The sequence below is a fragment of the Sciurus vulgaris genome, assembly GCF_902686455.1.
Source record: "Sciurus vulgaris genome assembly, contig: HiC_scaffold_593_arrow_ctg1, whole genome shotgun sequence".
Classification (NCBI taxonomy): domain Eukaryota; kingdom Metazoa; phylum Chordata; class Mammalia; order Rodentia; family Sciuridae; genus Sciurus; species Sciurus vulgaris.
Window position 1 is genome coordinate 83,584 of NW_027632429.1, and position 21,928 is coordinate 105,511.

Below are 21,928 nucleotides of genomic sequence, written 5' to 3' on the forward strand. Positions count from 1 at the left end.
TTCTCACTGCACAGAGTTAAGTTCAACCTTAGGCCTAGCACACAACATTTTCATAATTGCTAGGGTTCAGATATGGTGAGAATGTATCTCCAAAAGTTTGTGTACTAGAAACTTATCCCCCCGTTTGACAACATTTGAGAAGTGGTGAAATCATAAGAGGTAGAGTCTGGTAGGAGATCATTGGAAACCACCCTCAGAAAGGAATACTGCCGGGTCTGGGAATGTAGCTCAGTTGGTAGCATGCTTGCCTCCCAAGTATAAGGCCCTGGGTTCAATCCCTAGCACCACAAAAAGTAAATAAATAAATAAATAAATAAATAAATAAATAAATAAATAAATAGAAAGGAATACTGCCCATTTCATTGGGCTAGGCTAGCTTTCAGAGGACTAGACCTGTGTTAAGAAGTAGGGCCACCTCAGTTCTTGGACGCTTCCAGATATACTGCTCACCTCTCTCATGTAAGTTCCCTCCATCTGCCATGTTACACTGCTGCATGACAACCCCACCAGATGTTGCTGCAAGAATTTGAATTTTCAGTCTCCACAATCCTGATCCAACATAAACCTCTTTCTTTACCAAGTAGCCAGACTCAGGTATTCTGATAGAGCAACACAAAATAGATTAATACCGTCCATGATTCTACATCAAACTGACACTTTGGACTCATTCCCTAGCTCTACCCAACCTGCATATAACATTCTGCAGCCAGATTGAATTACTTGCTTCTAATTTTTTAATGGAAAACATTGTATAAATTGTTTTGAAACTGTGTATCTATGTATATGCTGTTCCTTTGATTTCCTTTCTTTAATAAATGTTTGCTATCCCTTTAATATACAGGACAAATATCAGCTTCACAATGAGATTTAATTTTTAAAAAATATAAACTTACTTAGAATAGGGATCATGTTTGATTTTTCTTTTATACAAGACTATATACCATAATCTCTGACTGCTGAAAATATGACCAAAATATGTTTTCTTTCTTTTAAGTAATAAGACATGTATAAACCACATGGTTTAATCTTTTTATCAAATTCATGGTAAGCATTCTTTTCTTTTAAAAGTTATTTTTAATAATTTCTATCTAAAATATTCTTAATTATGAATTTTAGATGTTTTAATTTTATAATATCTTACATCAGACAATTTTCAGGATAATGAGAATTCAGGATGCAGGAAATTTAACAACTAAAAAATTTTAAGTTATTAAATTTTTAACATCAAATCTTTTTTTTTATTTTATTGTAAACAAATGGGATACATGTTGCCTCTCTGTACATGGCGCAAAGGCATACCATTTGTGTAATCATAAATCTACATACAGTAATGTTGTTTGATTCATTCTCTTATTTTTTCCCTTCCCCCCCAAATCTTTTAAGTCAACCCAAAAGTATGGATTTTATAATAGTTTTCAGCTAACAAAGAAGTCATTATACCAGTTTTTCATGCTATAGTATGCATGCACTGAAGACAACAGGGCAGCTCTTTTTCTGTTTTGGATGGTGTAGAATAAATATCATATTAATAATAAAGGATTCAGGGAAGTTACAATATTAGTTTTAGTGCTATATATGGATATCATATAATTCTAAAAGTCACAAGACTGCTGTTATACACATTTTTGATGCTGTGTTATGATATCATATTTGTATTAAAGACCACAGGGAATTTACAATATCAGTAGAGGCCACAGCATGGATATCATATTAAAGTCAAAGGCCATAGTGGAAATGGTAGTGAAGAATGAAGAAACTTTGGATTGTTCAGAGTGGAGTGAGGGGATGGGTAGTGTGTGGGGAAGGGAAGGACTGTAGAAAGAGACAGTTATTATTACCCTATATATGTTATTACCCAATATACATTACCCTATATACATGTATGATTATACTACTGATGTGACTCAGCACCATGTATAGTCAGAGGAATGAGAAGTTATGCTCCACTTGCATTCAATGTATCAAAAAGCATTCTACTGTCATGTATAACCAGTTAGAACAAATTTTTAAAAATAGAAATTAAAAATCAAAGGCCAATTGGCAGCCATTAAATTACTTTTAGATTCTATAATATGGATATCATAATAGTATTAAAAGACACTGGGAAGCTATTTCATTAGTTTTTCATCTATATTATGGTTATAATATTAATATTAAAGTCCACACAGTAACTATCCATAGTACAGTATCTATAACTAATGTAATAATATTATTATAATAATAATATAGTACCTAAAACTAAACTAGTAGAATATCTAAAACTAATATAATACAGATATTACATTAGTAGTAAAGGGTACAAAGAACATATTTTATTAGTTTAAGATGCTAGAATATGCATTTATACTGGTTTTCAAGGGCAGATAATATTACTTTAAGTTGTTATAGTATGGATAAAACATTAATATTATATACATAGTGGAGATAGTATATTACTTTTAGATGCTATGACATGGAAATCACATTAACTTCATAGGCCACAGGAATGTTACTATTAAGAGTTATAGGCCACAGTATGGATCTTATGTAATATGAAAGACCAAGTTGGAATCACCCACCTCCTCTTCTTCCAACATGACAGACCAACTGTGTCTTTCACCAAGGACTTCCTGCTAGTGGAGTGGACACAGCCATCTACAAGAACATGACAGTGCCCAAGCAAATTATCAAGCAAGTAAATCACTGCAGCTAAGCAACACAAGGGCATTATGCACAGTGTGGATCATATTCTCAGGGAGCATGGAGTCCTGTCCTTCTGGCATGTAGCCTGGCCAATGTCATCAGATACTTCCCCATCCAGGCTGTCAAATTTCATTCAAAGGAAAACACAAGCAGATATTCCTGGGTGGTGTGGAAAAGATGACCCAGTATGGCAATACTTTGCAGGGAACCTGGCATCAGGTGGTGCTGCAGGATCCACATCCTTGTGTTTTGTGCATCCTGTTGATTTTGCCTAAACCTCTTTAGCAGCTGATGTAGAGAAAGTTGGAGCTGAAAGAGAATTCAAAGGCCTGCATGACTGACTTGTTAACATCTACAAATCTAATAGGATTGAGGGTCTGTACCAAGGCTTTGATGTTTCTGTGCAGGGCACTATCATCAACTGAGCTGGTGTACTTTGGTATCTGTGATCCTTCAAGGGGAATGCTTCTAGATCCCAAGAATACTCACATCTTTATCAGTTGGATGACCACAGTCTGTCACTGCCATTGCTGTATGACTTCCTATCCATTTGATACTGTTCACCACTGCATGATGATGCAGTTGGAGTGCAAAGAACTGACATCATGTCCAAAGACAAGCTTCACTGCTGGAGGAAGTTTGCTTGTGATGAAGGAGGCAAATCTTCTTCAAAGGCACATAGTCAAATATTCTCACAGGCACAGTATTGCTTTTGTACTTGTCACCTATGATGAAATAAAGAAGTTCACATAAGTTATTTCCTGGACTTTTTTCCTCTGTGAACAGGCATGTTGTATTATATAATGTGTCTTGGGCATTCTGAACCCTCTTGGCTGCTTATCAATGTCAATTATGTACTTGTTGAAAATGGGAATAAATAATATTCATCTGACCAGTTTTCTCTTAAAGCCATAATAATAGTGATGATGATGTTGTAACTCAATGATATTTTACATGCATATTTTTAGTTGTAGGTGGACACAATATATTCACTTTGTCTTCATGAGTTTCTGAGGATTGAACCCAGGGCTGCATATGTGCTAGGCGAGTGCTCTACCATTGAGCCACAACTCCAGCCTGGAATCATATTTTTTTCAGTCACTTTGGATAACAAATTTGGACAAATGAAAGTATCTAAAAACAAACAAACATAAAGACCAGGTGGAAGGTATTAAATTAGACTTAGATGCCATAATATGAATATCAAATTAGCATTAATGGTCACAGGACACCTATTATAAAAGAAGCTACAGTAGAATATAATTTATATTAGAAACCACAGTGCAGCTGTCGCCTTAGATACTATTGTATAGATATTATATTAGTGTGAAATGTCACAGGTTTCTATTTAATTAATTTTAGATCATATAGATTAGATATTGGTATTGCAGCCCACAGTGCAGCTATTATATCATTTTTACCTAGTATGGTATATATATCATATTAGTATTAAAGGCTAGAGGAAAAATAATACATTAGATTAAGATGCTGTCCAGAAGGTGGTCATTGTACTATGAAGGCAAAGGGAAGCTCTTATGATAGCTTTAAATGCTATAGTGTAGATATTATATTAGTACCAAAGGTCATATGGAAGCTCTTCCTTTATTCTTAAATGCTGTAGTCTGGATACCATATTAGCAATGATGATCAAAAGCAGCTACTTAATTAGTTTTAGAAGTTATATATGGATACTGTATTAATATTAGATGCTACAAATAAACCAATATATTACTTTTTTTTAGTGCAGGGGACTGACTGAACTCAGGGGCACTTAACCTATGAGCCACATCCCCAGTCTTATCTTTTACTTTATTTAGAGACAGGGTCTCACTGAGTTGCTTAGTGCCTCCCCATTTCTGAGGCTGGCTTTGAACTCACCATCATCCTGCCTCAGCCTCCTGAGCCACTGGGATTACAGGCACACACCACCACATCCAGCTCATTACATTACTTTTAAAAACTATATTATCAATATGATTTAGCCACAGGGTTGCCCTTTACCACTTTCTGATGCTGTAATATGAATATCACATCAATATTAGAAGCCAAAATTCAGATTATAATCAGATTCTCATGGCCTATTATGGATACCATATCAGTAATAAGGTCACAAGGCACCTATTTTTATCAGTTTTTGATACTACAATACGTATACCACATTGGTATTAAAGGCAACAAAGCAGCTATTTTAACAGTTTCTGATGCTATACTATAGATATAACACTCATACTAAAGCCCACAATGCAGGTAAAATGGTTTATTATTTTAGTCCTAAAGTCAACAATGTAGCTATTACATTGGTTTTTGACATTATAGCATGGATATTATTTTAAGATTAATGGCCAGAGGTAGGCTATATTAGTTTTTCATATTGCATATTGATATTCAATTGTAGTAAACACAAAAAATTCATTATACTAATTTTATCTGCATATATATACATATACATGTATATGTATATATATATGTAAAACATCAATATTAGAACCACAGGGCAACCTATTTTATTAGTTTTATATTCTTTAGTATGAATATTACATTAATATTAAAGTCTGCATAGGTGTATGACATATTAAGAAGCCACCATATGGATATAACATTAATGCTAAATGCCCCATTGTGGATATTACATAAGATTTTCATGCTAGAGTATGGATATGATATTAGCACTAAGGATCACAGGGCAGATTTTATGTTAATTTTAGATGTATATACAGATAACATATGGTACTAAAGGTCACAGTGCAGGAATTATGAACTTTACTTATAATAGTGTAGATACTGTATTGCTAATAGACACTACAAGGAAACCATTATGTTACTTTTAAATGTCTTATTATCAATATAATATTATTTATAAAGGCAAAAGGGCAACTCTATTACTATCAGATGCTATAGTATGAATACATTGTCATTATTAATGTCCATAAGACAAATATTTTATCTGTTTTCTATTCTAGAGCATCAGTATTAAAGACCACGTTGTAGCTATTTTATCACTTTCTCATCTGATAATGCAGATCTCATACCAGTACTAAAGGAAACAAGGCAAATATTTATCAGTTTTCAAAACTCTACAGTGGACATCTACCATATAGAAGGACACAGAGTAGCAGTTATATCACTTTTACATCATGAAATGGACAATTTATTAATATTAAAACCCACAGAAGAGCTGAAATATCATATAGGTTTAAAAGATAATACATTAGTACTAATGCAACAGTGCAGTTTTATTATCAGTGTTAATGATACTTGTGGATATTATATTATTATCAAAATATACAGGGAACAATCATATTAGTAATAAGTGATATTTATTAACTTTATCATATTAGAATTAAAGGCCACAATTTGTATAAATTATTTTGTGATGCTGTGCTATGCATATAACATTAATGCTAATGACCACACGGCATGTAAAATAAATTTTCACTTTGGTACCATATGCCACAAGGCAGGCACATTATCACATTTAAAAGCTACAATGTGGATGCCAGCTCAGCACTGAGGATCACAAGGCAGCACCTTTCAGTTCCTATGTTCTATTATGATAACTATCACTGCCAAAGACTTGGCAGCAGCTGCTCTATCACTTTCGATGCTCTAATATGCTTGTCACATCATACTAAAGTCTGCAAGGCACCTGTTACATGAATTCTTCATGGGTCCATGGGAATAGTGTACCAGTCCTAAAGGACACAGGGAAGCTATTTAATCAAGTTTTGATCCCACAACATGGACAACATAGCAATATTAAATGCCAAAGTATATCAATTTTATCACTTTTTCATGCTAAAATTTGAATCTACTTTCAGTTGTAAAGTCCAAAAGGCAGTTATTTTACCAGTTATAGATGCTATGAAATGGGTATCTGATCAGTACTGAAGGCCACAATGCATCTGTGACATTGGTTTACATTTAAACCAATAATTTACTAATTTGGAAAACCCCAGGGAGCTGTAATATCAATTTCAGTTTTCAAATACAGATGTCCTAGTAGCAGTAATGGCACACGGCATTTATTATATGGGAATTGAAGCTCTATGTGAATATTTGATTATTAATAAAGGCCTGCAGGGTATAATTAGTAACAAATGCCACCATATGGTTATCATATTAACATTAAAGTCCACACTATATATGATGTTATATGATCTGCATGAATACAAGTGACATTAATACTAATGACTACAGAGAATGCCACGTGGATTTTCTCTTTCATTCAAAAGACCACAAGGATGGCCCATTATCAGTTTTTAAAGCTATAATATGGATACCATGTCAGTATTGAGGGCCACAAGGCAGTTTTTCAATGCTATAAGGTGGATTTCAAATGAGTACTAAAATATACAGGTCATCTATTTTATCATTTTTACATGCTACAATATGAAAAACATCTTAATATGCAAGGCCACCAGGCAGCAATTTTATCAAATTTTGATACTTTAATAAGGACATCATGTTCCCAATAAGGCCACAGGCATGTAAAATGGATTATCATTTTCTACAAATGCACAAGGCAGACTTTACATTAGATTTGGATGTTATAGTGTGGCTAGCACATTAACATAAAAGGTCACAGGGAAGCAATAATATTAATTTTACATGCTATACCGTGATATCAAAATAGTATTATAACCACAATAAGTTATATTAATTTTACTTGCTAAACTATGGATATTTTATTATATTATTATTAAGGGGCATATGGCAGCTGTTATATGAGCATTAGGTGGTTATTATGGGTATCTTATTAGCATTAAAAGTCACAGGTTATGTATTATATTAGTTTCTTACAGTATGGATAAGACATTAATAATTTAGCACAATACGCAAAAAAATATGGATTATCATTTTAGTATGAAAGGCTGCCAGGTAGATATTATATTAATTTTGGATGCTATGTCATGTATATTTTATTAACATTAAAGGCTACAGGGAATCTAGCATATTAAATTTACATGTTATACTATGGATGTCTTAATAACAGTAAAACCACAGGGCAGTTATTAGCTTTACACGCTATGGTGTGGACATTGCATCAATATTAACAGCCACAGATTAGCTCTTATGTCTCTCTTAGATGCTACAGTATGGATAGTTTATTAATAATAAAGTTCACATGGCAGCTATAGTATTAGTTTTAGAGTTTATATGATGGATAATATATTAGTATTAAAGACAACAATGCAGTTATTTTATTACTTAAGAGTGTATACATTACATGAGGATTAAAAGCCAGTAGTCTGCTATTTTATTAGTTGTAGATGTCACAGTTTGCATATCATGTAAGTATTACAAGTCACAAGGGAACAATTACATTATTTTACATTGCCTATCATATTAATATGGTCATAGGCAAGCTACTATATTAACTCTAATTACTGTAGAATGGATGTACTGTATACTATAGTATTTAAGGATCATAGGGCAGCTACTATTTCATGTTCAAGGGTCAAGTTTTATATGTTATTAATATTAAAGGCCACAGAAAAACTATAATATTAGTTTTCCAGGTCACATTGTGGAAATAATATTAATATTAAATGCCACAGGATAGCTATTATATTATTGGCTACCTTACGGATATTGCATTAGTCATAAAGGCCACAGGAAAAGTACTTTATGAGTTTTAGATGCTACTCTATGTATGTTATGTAGTATTGAAAGGCCACAAGGCAGCTATTTCTTCAGCTTCATGCAGGATGACTTCCTCCAGAAGACCACACACAATGTGGACACAGAGAGAGAGAAAATTTCCCCATGAACCTGAAAGGTCCTGCCTCAGCCAGGTGAGCACAGTCAGTACTAACAGGACATTCTGCTTCAGTGCCTGAGATTACAGAGATGCTGTCCACCTCTGTGGCCTGGCTCCACCAGACCCAAAGACCCAGGATAAATATGAAGGTAAAAATAAACCCCAATAGAGAACAATGTAAAAAGTACCTGAAAGGCCCTCCTCAACCTTGTTAAGGTCATTGGAACAAGGATGGTCTGAGAAAGTGTTCACCCACAAAGAGAAGTCTATAGGGACAGGAACTGAATGTCATTTGGGATTCTGGATGGGGTCCTGGAACAGGAAGAGGCAGAACTGAGAATCCAAAGGAAATGCAACTGCACTTAGTGATAGCACACCAGTGTTTGTTCTTCATGACACCTTTTCTAGGATGTTAATCCATTTGAGACAGTGCACATAAATTACATCAAAAGGAAAAAGAGGATGAGGCTTCCTGGGAAATCTCTGCACTTTCTATTTCTTTGCAATTTCTGTAAAAGATAAAAACTACTCAAAAATAAATCCTTAAGACATGATTATACGTTTTCAAACACTTGGTTGTTTATACAATTATAATTGCTGATAACTAACATTCTAACTAGTTCTGTATGTTTCTATGAATCCAGAAAGTATTTTAACAGAAAATCAAACCTTTTCACCTAATATAATTCAAGATAGTACCACTTTTACAGGTTTTATGTTGAAATAAAAATACACATAGGTCAATTTATACTTTTATGCAGTCACTAGGTACTGGTGTGACTTCTAAAAACTTGACCACTTGTGCTAGAGGAAAAATTAACATTTTAGAGACTACTTCAACTCACAACTGGACTTCCTCAATAAAGGGACTTTCACTGTGACTGGGTCACTTATCCCAAAGAATCGCTGTCGTTTTATTATTTCTATTGATACTCTTTATCAGTAATAAATTCAAATTGTCATTTGACAAATAGTCAAAGAGAAGAAAAAGATAAACAGGATTGGCAACCACAGTGGATAATGCCTAGTGAGCAGAACAGGTTAGAAGGACACCAGAGTCCATTGCCTCCACAATGCTCTGCAGGAAGTGGAGAAACTGGGGAAACAGTCCATGGATGATCTTAGGTGATGCTATTTTTTTTTTTTTTTTTTTTTTTTTGCTGTACTGAGGATTGAACTCAGGGCCTTGTACTTGCAAGGCAAGCACTCTACCAGCTGAGCTATTTCCCCAGCCTGATACTGCTATGTTTTGAAAAATTACTTTTCCATTTAGAAATCACAAACCATTATTGGCAGTCCAAACTCTTGAATGGTTCCAAATTTAGTTGAACTTCTAAGTGATTTTATTATCACTCTATACGGTCATAAAATTTATAACTAAAAGATCTAGGTGGTGGGGATGCAGTTCAACAAAAGAACACTTGTCTAGCATGCAGGAGGCCCTGAGTTCAAACTCCAGCACACAAAAAAAGAACTATGTTTTATTTATGTAATCAAGTACAAAATGAATAATCACTTCTTCTAGCAAAGCGTTTTAGGGCTGAAAGAGTGGACACTATCAAAATAAAAATATTCAAAAAAAATTAAAAAATTAAAAATAATAAAAAGGAAAATATTCTCCTCAGAGTGGATTGCACAGCTAGACTATCATGAACAGTAGTGCCTCATTATAAAGCATGTTCATATTAAGCATAAATCAAAACAAAAAAGACTTTACTGACTGTTGACAAGGGAAAATGAGCATAGTCTAGCTTAGGAAAGGACACATTTGAATCATATAATACATCAGAAGCATATAATACAAAGTGCCAGAACAAGCTAGGCACTTTGACACTAAGTGCTGTTACCTTAGCACTTGACAGGCTAAGGATGGGGATGACATATTTGCAACCCACCTGGACAATTATCCAAGACCCTTTCTCAAAATAAAACATTTAATTCATTCTGCTATTTTTCCCCACCCCTCCCACCCTCAAAGAAGATTAAAACATTTAAATGTCTGGGGATGTATGTAGCTCAGTGCTTGTCTAGGACATGCTACAATGGTCACTTGGTTCAATTCTCACTGCCAAAAATGGTACAGGCTGTGATGGGTTAATAAATTTGGTTCCATGAGAATGTTATGGGCCAGAGTATAAGGGAATTGACTAAACAGACTCCATTTTGCTCTGAGACTCCATGTTATATGCGAAATAAGTTTCTCCCATGGGAAAACCTGAGAACACCCCGCCTCTGTGCTCATTATAAGTTACTTGGTGTGACATGTTTAATAATATACAATGACAAATCCTATGTAGTCAAGAATTGCTCTTTTTTGATTCCTATTGCTCCTAAACAATGTACCATGTGAACAGTGATTGTGTGAATGTTAGTAACCATTCCTTAGTTTGTACTTAGGTAAGTGTCATTTTGACCCACTTCCCCTTCTGTTGATGACCTCATGATGTTAATGTGTAATTTCAAATCATAGCAACAGACACTTATGATTAATGGGATTTTTGGTATAAGAACCCCTACAACCCTGTGGTCAGGCTGTTCTCCCAGTAGCCTTTTTTTGGGGCATTGTATGAGACAGTCAGCCAGCCAGCTTAATAAAGACTCTCAAATTTGGACTTCTCAGTGGTGATCGGTCTGTTCTTAAGTTTCGCCCCATAACACAGGCCAGACATTTGATAATAGAACAGGGTAGAAGTCATTATGCCAACCTCCCAAAATGATCAAACTAATTTGCACTATGCTCAGCTCATAATATAACATGTCAAATTCCTCTTTCTACTAATTCAAATTTGATGACATTTTAAATATAATAAAAATTGTATGTACTTTGTTAGTAAATTCAACAAAATGAGAGGTATACATGACTTTGATCTGAAAACCATAGGGGCACTGCTATTATGATAAAACCTAGTCATGGTACTTCCTGTGACAATAGGCCAATCCCCTTGATGGCAAGAAATAAGAGAAAATTCTTTCTGATAAATGTACAACTTTAGGAAGAGAAATGGATACATTTTCTAAGTTTGAAAATTAGAAAAGAAAATGATTTTCAAAAGATTGCTTTTATAAATATATCAGAATTACCAAAAGCAACTGCAGTCTTGTCTCTTAAATAATATAATTATTTGAGTCCTGAGAAAATTTCATATAGAGTGGTTTTCAATATCATGTCATATAATAGCTGGCATTAAATATATCACCATTCTGCTTCTAGCTTCTAAAAAGGATTTGAAATTTTTTCTTAGAATAAAGTCATCCGAATTAGGAAGATTCATTTTGGTATATGTGTATGTATATGTGTGTGTGTGTGTGTTGCTGAGATCCAAGCCAGGGTTTCTCATATGCTAAATATGTGTTCTGTCATACTGATATGCACACAGTTGACCCACCTTAAGCTGCCTTCTGATAATGCCCCAAAATGCTCTGCCTTGACCCGCCCCAATCTTCCAACCCACTCTGCCCTGCCCCAACACTCCTTGCCTTGCCCCACCACTCCTTGCCCCTCCCTGCCCTGCCTTGCCCTGTCCTGATTGGAGGGTGGTCTGACCCGAGGGCAGTGACCTTACCAAGAGAGAGTGTGTCACCAATGGGGGTAGCTGCCCCAGGTTGGGTCAGGTATGTGGAGTCCCTGGCCTCCCATCCATGTATGACCAGTCCCTGAGGCCTCCCTGTCCTAGATCCCCAACCTCCAGCCCTATAACCCTGGGGTTGGTCTCAGATCAAGCTCCCACTTCCCAAAGACACACCAACCTGAGTCTCAGCCAAGGGTGGAGGCCTTACCTGAGGGCAGCTACTGAGGCGGCCTTACCTGAGGGTGGCGGTAGGCAGCTTTACCTGGGGCAGCAGCCTTACTGGAGGAAAGCTGCCTTTCCCAAGGGCAGTCCTCCCCGAGGAAAGGCTGTCCACCTGACCCAAGGGGAAGGGTGGCGGTCTGGTGAACACAGCGGCACGTGGTGCACACAGCATGTCTCCGCCAGCTCTGAAGCAGCCAGACACCAACACCGGACAAGATGCCAGACCTGCGCTGCTCATTCATCTTTCCAGCCCGGGCACCACCTGAGAGCTGGGCATGAGCAAGAAAACCCAGCAGCCTGGGCATTCCCTATGTGACTCTGCCCACTGTGGACTTTCCATGTCTAAGTCCCAAACCACTGGAGATTAGCTTTAGGGGCCGGAGGTTCCTGTGGGGAGGAGATCCCTCAAGAGGCAAAGCGCTGCTTCTGGCCCTCCTGTCTTTCTTTAGGCACTGGTGAGCACATGACACAGCACGTTCAAGTGAGAGTCCCTGCAGAGATCCTGGGGAAGAAGACACTTCCAAGTCCCAGCCGCACCCCAGGGATGGGGTCTCCCGCTGCTGGGTGTATTCAGTTTGCTTTCCTGGGTCGGGGACAATTTCTCACAGGGTGAGTTTCTAGAGACTTTTTTGAAGGGTGCTCGCTAAAGAGTCTGAAGTTCTCAGGGCTTTCCCATAATGGGATGTTTTAAAGTGTCCACTTAGGGGACAAGTTTGGCTCTGTTCGCTAGGCTGGGTCCCCTTACACTGGAGTGGCAGCGAGCAGTCCTTGACTCTCGAACCCTCGACCCTCTATCTGGGGCGTGCACTAATAGGAGCTGCCCACCCACCCCTACACCATACCAGACCGGTGAGTGTTCATTTGGGAGCCCCCTTCATCCTGCACAGTGCCCAGTCACTGGGGGTTCATCTGGGAGCCCCCTCCTACATGGCCTGCTAGTATGTGTTGGGTACTGTGGCCTGATAGGTCCAACTGCTTGCCAGATGGGCAGGGTTCCTGGGAGAGCTAGGGATCATGGGAGAGCAAGAGCTCTGCATTTTGCAGATCTGATTTTAGGTGGAGGGGTGCAGAAAGCGGAAAGCCACACAGAGTGGAGGGGGCTTCAGTCTGAACCATGCTGAGTCCTGCCAACACAAAGCAGATTCTCCTGGCGAACTATGTGGAGTATTACCTGGCCTCCATCAACTCTCTGCCTTTATACCTGAAGATAAATGTCTCAGTGATGCAGGAGATTGAAGCAAAATGCCAAGAAATTCTGAAAGAACACGATGAACATGATGAGAAGTTGAAATGAAAGACAGATGGTGCCCCAAAATTCCGAGTGCTGCACTGCATCCAGAAAGCCCTGATTTGGAGCAAGGAGATGTGCGATGAGACAATTCAGATCCTGAGTCAGACAATGGAGATGGTGGAGAGTGAGAACAGAGAAGTGGACAGTCACATGGAATTCTTAGAGACACCTCAAGAGATCAAGGACACCACTGGAAACAGATGCAATGCTGGCCAAGAGAAGGCAAAGAACAATACTGTTGCACAGGCAGAAAAGACAAATTACAAGCATACCCTGTGGCCACTCAACAATGTGAATCATGTGATGAATGTACCTAATAATAATCATGACCATGATGACATCACCTCAAGAACACCCAAGGAAAAGTGTGCAAGGACCTCAAAGAACAGGCTTCACGGCCAAAGCACAGAAGTAAGCAAACCCTGAAAACCTTCTCAGTGATGCAAATGAGCCTATATACTGTCTGTGCAATCAGGTGGCCTATGGAGAAATGATACATTGCAGAAATAAAAAGTGCCCCCACCGTATGGTTCTATTTCTCCTTCTTGGGACTCAGTCACAGCCAAAGGACAAGTGACAATGTACCAAGTGTAAGGGCAGAAATTAGAAAATGATGGGCAAAGCATTGCAGAAGTCCAAAAAAAAAAATTCTATAAGAGGTAGTTTGTGGACATTCTCTAGTAGAACAGAATCAGCCTGTATGTGTATTGCATTGCCACCAATGTTGAGGTAATTGTCAAATGTATATTTTCAATAAATGTTAGAAAGGTGCAGTTCTATACTTTGGGAGGGCAGTGATTCTCTCAGCATTTCATTTTCACTGGCCACATGTGTGAGAAGACAGTGTTCTTTGGATCAAAATTTTAGAAACTACAAGTTATAAGTTTGAATTAAACACTTTAAAAAATGTGTCCACATACCTTCCTGAATTCCTGCCCCCCAAGTCCTTGGTAAGCAGTTCCTAACCCTGAGCCCCTCACCTCAGTTTCCTGAATATGGACCTACTGCTCCCCAAGACCTTGGCCTGACTGGGGAATGGAGCTTTGAACAGTCAACAAGTGCATAAAACTCAACAAACTGAAGATGTGCACCCTTAGTGTGCAATGAAACCCTCACTGTGGCTTCTGGAATTCACATAAATCCCTCACTCTGGACTCTGACACTTACATAATAGCATAACAGTGGCCCCTGACAGTACTAGGATAGTTCACTGGGCTCTGACACTATATAATATTATATCATGGCCTCTTAAACTAACATAATATACTCACTGTGACACTGAACACTCATTTACTATCCTCCTTGTGTCCTATGACACTGACATAATATCCCATTTTGTCCTCTTACATTCATTTAATAATCTGAATATGATTATATCCACATTATATCCTCACTGATCTCTGATGTTTATATGATAACTTCCATGTAGCCTCTGACATTCACATTTTGTCTTCACTTGTCCTGTGACTCTAACAAAATACACTCATCCTAACCTGTTACAGTCATAAAATGTCCACACTATGGCCCCTGATGTTGAAAATATTTTCCCAATATATCCTCTGAGACATAATATCCTCACTTTTCCTGTGTCACCCACATAACATTCTGTGTGACCTCTGATACTCATGAATTATTCCCACTGTGAACTCTCACACTCAAATGATACCTTTACTGTGACCTTTGACACTGACTTAATACCCTCAGTTTGGCCTCAGATTATATCCTAAGTGTGATCACTGACATTCACATGATACACTCACTGTGGCCTCTGATGCTTACTTAATACCCTCAACATGACTTATGACTCTCACATTATAACCTCATTTTGATCTCTGATACTGACATAATATCCTCACTGTGGTCTCAGATATTCACATAATAACTGCTCTGGTACCTCTGACACTTCTAATACTCTCAGTCTGACCTCTGACACTCATATAATAATCTCACTGTGACCTCTGATTCAGATGTAATATCCTTTCTGTGACTTCTGACTCACATGATTCCCTCAAAATGGCCTCTGACACTCACGTAATACCTTCACTTTGGTTCATGCCACTCAAATATTATCCTCAATTTGTCCTGTCACTTACATAATATTTCACTGTGATCTCTGACATTCAGGTATTAACCTCTGTTTTACCACTGATGCTCACCAAATACCCACATGGTGACCCCTGAAACTCACATTATACCATCAACATGGCCTCTTAAACTCACATAATATCCCCATAGTGACATCTGACACTGAAAACATATCCTACCTTTGACCTCTGTCATGCAAAAAATACCTTCAGTGTGACTTCAGGTACAATCATGATACTTTTACTGAGGCCTCTGAAACTGACATAGTAATCACATTTCTTTCTCTGATGCTCATATCTCCTCATAGTGGCCTCTGAAACTCACATAAAACCCTAAGAGTGATTTAACAACCTCACTGTGACTGCTGACACTGACCTAATGTAATTATTGCTTCCCATGATACTCACTTTAACTCCCTATGGCATATGACACTCAAAGAATATCTTCACTATGACTCTGATAGTCACAAAATAGCCTGACTTGACTTCTGACACTCAACAATATCCTCACTCTGACATCTCACACTCACAAAATAAGCACATTGTCACTTGTGACATTCAAAAATATCCTCACTTGCCCTTTGACACTAATGTCATACCCTTAAGGTGATATTTGGCACATTATACCTTCACTCTGACCTCTGAAACAAATGTCCTCCCTTGGCCTCTATCACTGACATAATATCCTCATCTAATATCTCACATTCACAGATTACCCTCATTGTGACCTCTAACACTTACTTAATACCCTCACTGTGGTCTATGACACTCATAAAATATACTCACTGTGGTCTCCAACAGACACATAATACCCTCTGTGGCCTCTAATTCTGAAATAATATCCTCAGTGTGACCTCTGCTACTCACATAATAACCTCAGTGTGACTTCTCTCACACACATACTATCCGTACATGGCCTGAATCACTAACAGCATACCCACAATGTGTCCTCTGGCTCACACATAATTCCCCTTCTGAGCCCTGTAACACTCAAATAATATTCTCATTGTTTTTTTTTTTTCCAGAAACTGACATAATACCTCTGTCACCAATCACTCACATTATGTCCTCACTGTGATCTTTGACACTCACATTATTTACTGAAATGACTTTGGACACTTTCATTTATCTTCACTGGTGAATCTGATAGTCACCTAATTTCTTCACTTGTTATGTGACACTCACATGATATCCTCACTCTGAGTCTGATAGTCACATAATATCCTCACATGACGTCTGATACTCATATAATGTCCTCACTGAAACCTCTTATATTCATAATATAACCTCACTGGGACCTCCATAATACTTACTCACTGGGACCTTATGAAATACTCTCACTATGGATTATGATATTCATAAAATATTCTCACTTGACTTCTGACACTAATATAATATTCACACTTTAACCACTGACACTCAAATTATAACCTCACTGTGATCTCAGACACTCATATCATGCACTCAATTTGACCTCTGACACAGATATTATATCCTTAATTGGTCTGTGACACATAATATCATTAATACTACCTCTGACACATAATAACTTTACTGTGACCTCTCGCACTCACATAATACCCTCACTGTACCCTCTGATACTCAAATAAATCCCCAATTCTTGTCTCTGACAATTAATAATACACATATTTTGACTTCGGACATATACTACTACCACTCTGGTCTCTGTAATTCACAGAATATTGCACTGTGTCCTCTGAAACTCACATGAATATATTCACTGTGTCCGCTGACACACATAAAATATCCTCACTTTGACCTCTGACATTGACATAATACACTCATTGTGATGTCTGAAACTGATAAAATATCCTCTTTGTGAATTCTTGCACTCATAATGTCATCATTTTGGTCTCTGATACTGACATAGTATCCTCATTCTAACCTGTGATACTCATATAATACCCATGGATTGGCCTCACTACTCACATATTACATGCAATGTGACTTGTCATGCACGTAATACCTGTTTGTGACCTAAGACACTCACATCATGCTTGCTATGTAGCCTGTAATACTCATATAATATCCATATTTGGTCTCTGATATTTTAAAATGAATTCAAACTGGCCTCTGACACTCACATAATATTCTAACTGTGACCTCTGTCACTCACGTAATATACTCACTTTTGCCCCTGATATTTACACAATATCCTCACTTGGCATATGACACTCATAAAATGCCATCACTATTACCTTGACACTCATAAAATACTCAAAATGTGGCCTCTAATACTCACCAAGTACCTTTAATTTGGCCTTATACATTCACATAATATAATTGTCACCTCTGACACTTACATAATACTCTCACTATGGTCCAAGACAGTCACTATGATTGGGACACTCATAATATCCTCAAGCTGGTCTCTGATGTGACAAAATATTCTAACTCTGACCACTGATACCCACATAATTTCCATAGTATAGCCTCTCAAACTCATACAATATACTTTCTGGGAGAGTTGCCACTCACATAATATCATCATTTGGTTCTGACACTCATTTAATACCATCACTGTGGCCTCTGACACTTACATAATATTCACAATTAAACCTCTGACATTTACCTCACTCTGGACTCTGAAACTCACAAAATAACATTACAGTGGCCTCTGACATTAACATAATATCCTCAATGTGGCCTCTGATATTTATATAATACCCTCACTGTGGCCAATCAGACTCACATCATCCCTCATTGTAGCCTCTCACACTGACATAATATCATCAGTCTTACCACTGACACATAATATTTTCAATGTGACCACTGTGACCACTGTCACTCATTGAGTATCTTCTCTGAGGTTTCTGACATTCAATAAACACAGTCTGACCTCTGACACTGATAAAATGTCATCAGTGTGGCCTCAGACATTTATATCAAATCCTCACTGTGCCTTCTGACACACAATATTCTCACTATGGTCTTTGACTCTCACATAATATCCTGTTTCCTCTGACACTCATATAATTTACTATTGCCATGATGATCACATAATATCATCCCTTGGTCTGACTCATAAAATTCCCTCACTATTACCTTGATACTCACATAAAACCCTGATTTTGGCCTCTGATACTCACATATAAACCTCAATGTGGCCTCTGACTTTCACATAATATCTTTACTGTGACCTCTGAAACTCACAAAATAAGATGTGACCTCTCAAATTCACATGATACCTCACTTTGGACTCTGACATTCACACAATATCCTCACCATGAATAATTACATACACATAATGTCCACACTATAACCTCTGACTCTTACATAATACTTTTCCTCTGATCTCTGACACACTTAAAATATCCTCTATGTGGCCTCTTAAACTCACATTATAACCTCACTATAACATCTGACACTCACATAAAGTCCTTACCTGGCCCCTGATATTCATATAATATACTTACTATGGCCTCAGTTTCTCACATAATATTCTCACTCTGACCACTAACCTTGAAAAACTGTCCTCACTGTAGCCACTGAAATCCAGATATTACCCTCAATGTGGCCTCTGACACATAATGTCTTCACTCTAGCAGCTCACATTCACATAATACCTTTAATATGCCTACCAACACACACATAATACCTTCATTAATTCTCTGACACTCAGTAATTACCTCACTATAGTCACTGACCCAGAATATCTTTATGTGGTCTATGAAACTTACTTATACTCATTCTTGTCCATTTACATAATATTTTACCTTCACTTCTAACACTCACATAATATTTTCACTGTGGCCTAAAATACAGAGTATTTTCTCTATGGACTCTCCAATTTATATACAATCCTAGCTTGACCACTTTTTTAAAAATACCATTTGTTTTTTTAAAGGTTAACATGTAAGTTACAGAAAAAATAAAAATACAAGCATAGAACAGAGTTATTAATTTGCAAGCAGCTTACTTGGTAATGCCTTCCATGTCTTGAGTATATATACACAACATCACATTTTATGTGATTGAGGTCATTGTATCATCCTTTTCCAAACATGAATATTCACCAAAACAAAATCTAAAGCCTACCTCATTTGACCACTTAAATCTACATAATATTATAACTCTGACACAAGAAACTCACATAAATACCTTCACTCTGACACTCTGACACTCATACAATATTTACACTTTACCTCCAACTCTAACATAATACCTTCACTGTGGAACCTGACACTCACATAATACACTCATTGTGACTGAAGACACTAATACCCTTAATGTGACTTGACACTCACATAATATCCTTAGTATGCACTGTGTCCTTTAGTATTAACATAATATTCATACATTAGAATTTATAACTAGGTTTCAAGATGGCGGCCGAGAGGGTGGCTGCATTTCATGTTGCTCCAGGACTCAGGATTCAAAAGAGGAGATATTGAGACACTTGGGACAAATGCAAAGCAACCAGGTGACTCTCTCCCATTGGGGAGGCGTCCCGGATGGGGCAGTAGTCCCGGAACGAAGGGAACATTGTGAAGTACAGCTGCCGGTGAGACGCCACTCCCCCCGCTGGAGCAGTGAACTCGGACAACTGGGAGTGTCATAGAGGAGGCCGCTCAGCACAGCGCTGGGACTCGGAGCAACCACTGGGGCTCCAGCGGCTGCCCAGGGGAAGAGTGGTGAGGAGAGCTATGTGGACTCAGAACACCGGGGCCTGCCCTGAGGAGGAGGAGGAGAAGCGTGGCCGCTTGGATTCGGAGTGACTGCACCAGAGCTATAGGCGGTTGCCAGAGGAGAAGCCACGCGGCGAGCTGTTTGGACTTAGAGCAACGCTTCTGAACACCAGGGCCTGCCCTGAGGATGAAGAGGAGGAGGAGCGTGGCCGCTTGGATTCGGAGTGGCTATGCCAGAGCTACAGGCGGTTGCCAGAGGAGGGGCTGTGTGGCGAGCTGTTTGGACTCAGACTGCTTCTGAACACTGGGGCCTGCCCGGAGGAGTAGGAGTAGGAGGAGGAGGAGTGCAGCGGGTCGTTTGGACCCACAGTGGCTGCATTAGAGCTCCAGGCAGCTGCTCACAGGAGGCGGCGATTGGTGAGTTGCTTGGACTTAAAGTGAGAGCTCCTGAACACAGGGGGGGTGCCTGGAGGAGAAGCACGGTGGGTCGCTTGGTCTCGAGTGGCCGCACTAGAGCTCCGGGCGGTTGCCCAGAGGACGCGTGTAGCGGGTCACGTGGATTCAGAGCCACTCAGAGCAACCGCTCCTGAACACCCGAGGAGTTATCTGGAGAAGGAGGAGGAACAGGGAGGGGCACTTTGACTCAGAGTGATTGATTGCCCAGGGTTACAGGTGTTTGGTGGGAGGAGGAGGCACGCAGTGAGTTTCTTGGACTCCTAGTGACTGCACCGGAATACTGGGCAGCTGTCTGGTGGAAGAGGCGTGTGGCGGATCTCTGGGACTCAGAGTGATTGTACGGGGCTCCAGGTGGCTGCTCAGAGGAGGGGCCACATACAGGTGATTAGGAGCAGAGCAGGGTCCCAGGATTTAGGAGGCTTCTGGGTGGAAGAGCTGCACAGAGACAGGCTTAGGGGTGGAGTGAAGGTACCAGCACTGCGGGCAGATTCCCTGAGGAAGGGCAGCCTAAGGAGATTCATCTGCGAAGGGTGAGGCTCCCAGGCCCAGGAGGTAGGGCCAGGCCCCTGGGAACTTTACAGAGGAAGGCAGCCCAGCCCAGGCGGTAGCTGTAAATTGAGGGGAACCTCTAGGAGGGAACTGACCAGTGAGACCTCCCCACTGGGTGAGTCCTCCCTGCCGGGTGAGGTTTCCCCACAAGGACGGAAAAACCAGAGACTCAGGCCCAAACAGGCCTTGCCTCAGCCCGCAGCCTAGTTCCACTTTGGATGACCATTGGTCAACAAGTGGAGGCACCTCTGCCCACTAGCACGGAATATACCCCACCTGAAGGCCATCGTGCCTAGAGAGGCAGCTTCCTTGTGGAGCACCGCATTATCAACTTCCTCCAAGACTTCAGCCTACTGAAGGCGAAGGGGGGATATATAGAGAAATCTTCAGGGACATTGTAAGTCAATAGAGGAAATCTGCAATATCTCAGCGGTCAACTGATACCTGAACAATATGAGAAAACAAGGAAAGAAAATGCTGCAAACAAATCTAGATGTTACATCAATAAAACCCAATGACAGCATGGCAGAAGAAATGACAGAAAAGGAGTTCAGAATGTATATAATTAAAATGATCAGAGAAGCAAACGATGAGATGAAAGAGCAAATGCACGCACTGAATGATGAGATGAAAGAGCAAATGCAGGCATTGAATGATCGCAACAA

The 21,928-nt window shown here is 38.9% G+C and overlaps 1 long non-coding RNA gene across 1 annotated transcript; it reads right to left on the minus strand.

The window, feature by feature from the left end:
- Nucleotides 1–2,772: 2,772 nt before the first annotated feature.
- Nucleotides 2,773–8,876, minus strand: LOC306652608. The gene is made up of 3 exons (XR_013761494.1): nucleotides 8,632–8,876; nucleotides 3,172–3,407; nucleotides 2,773–2,991 (listed from the first exon to the last, which is right to left on the minus strand). It is a non-coding gene; the product is annotated as an uncharacterized lncRNA (long non-coding RNA).
- Nucleotides 8,877–21,928: the final 13,052 nt, after the last annotated feature.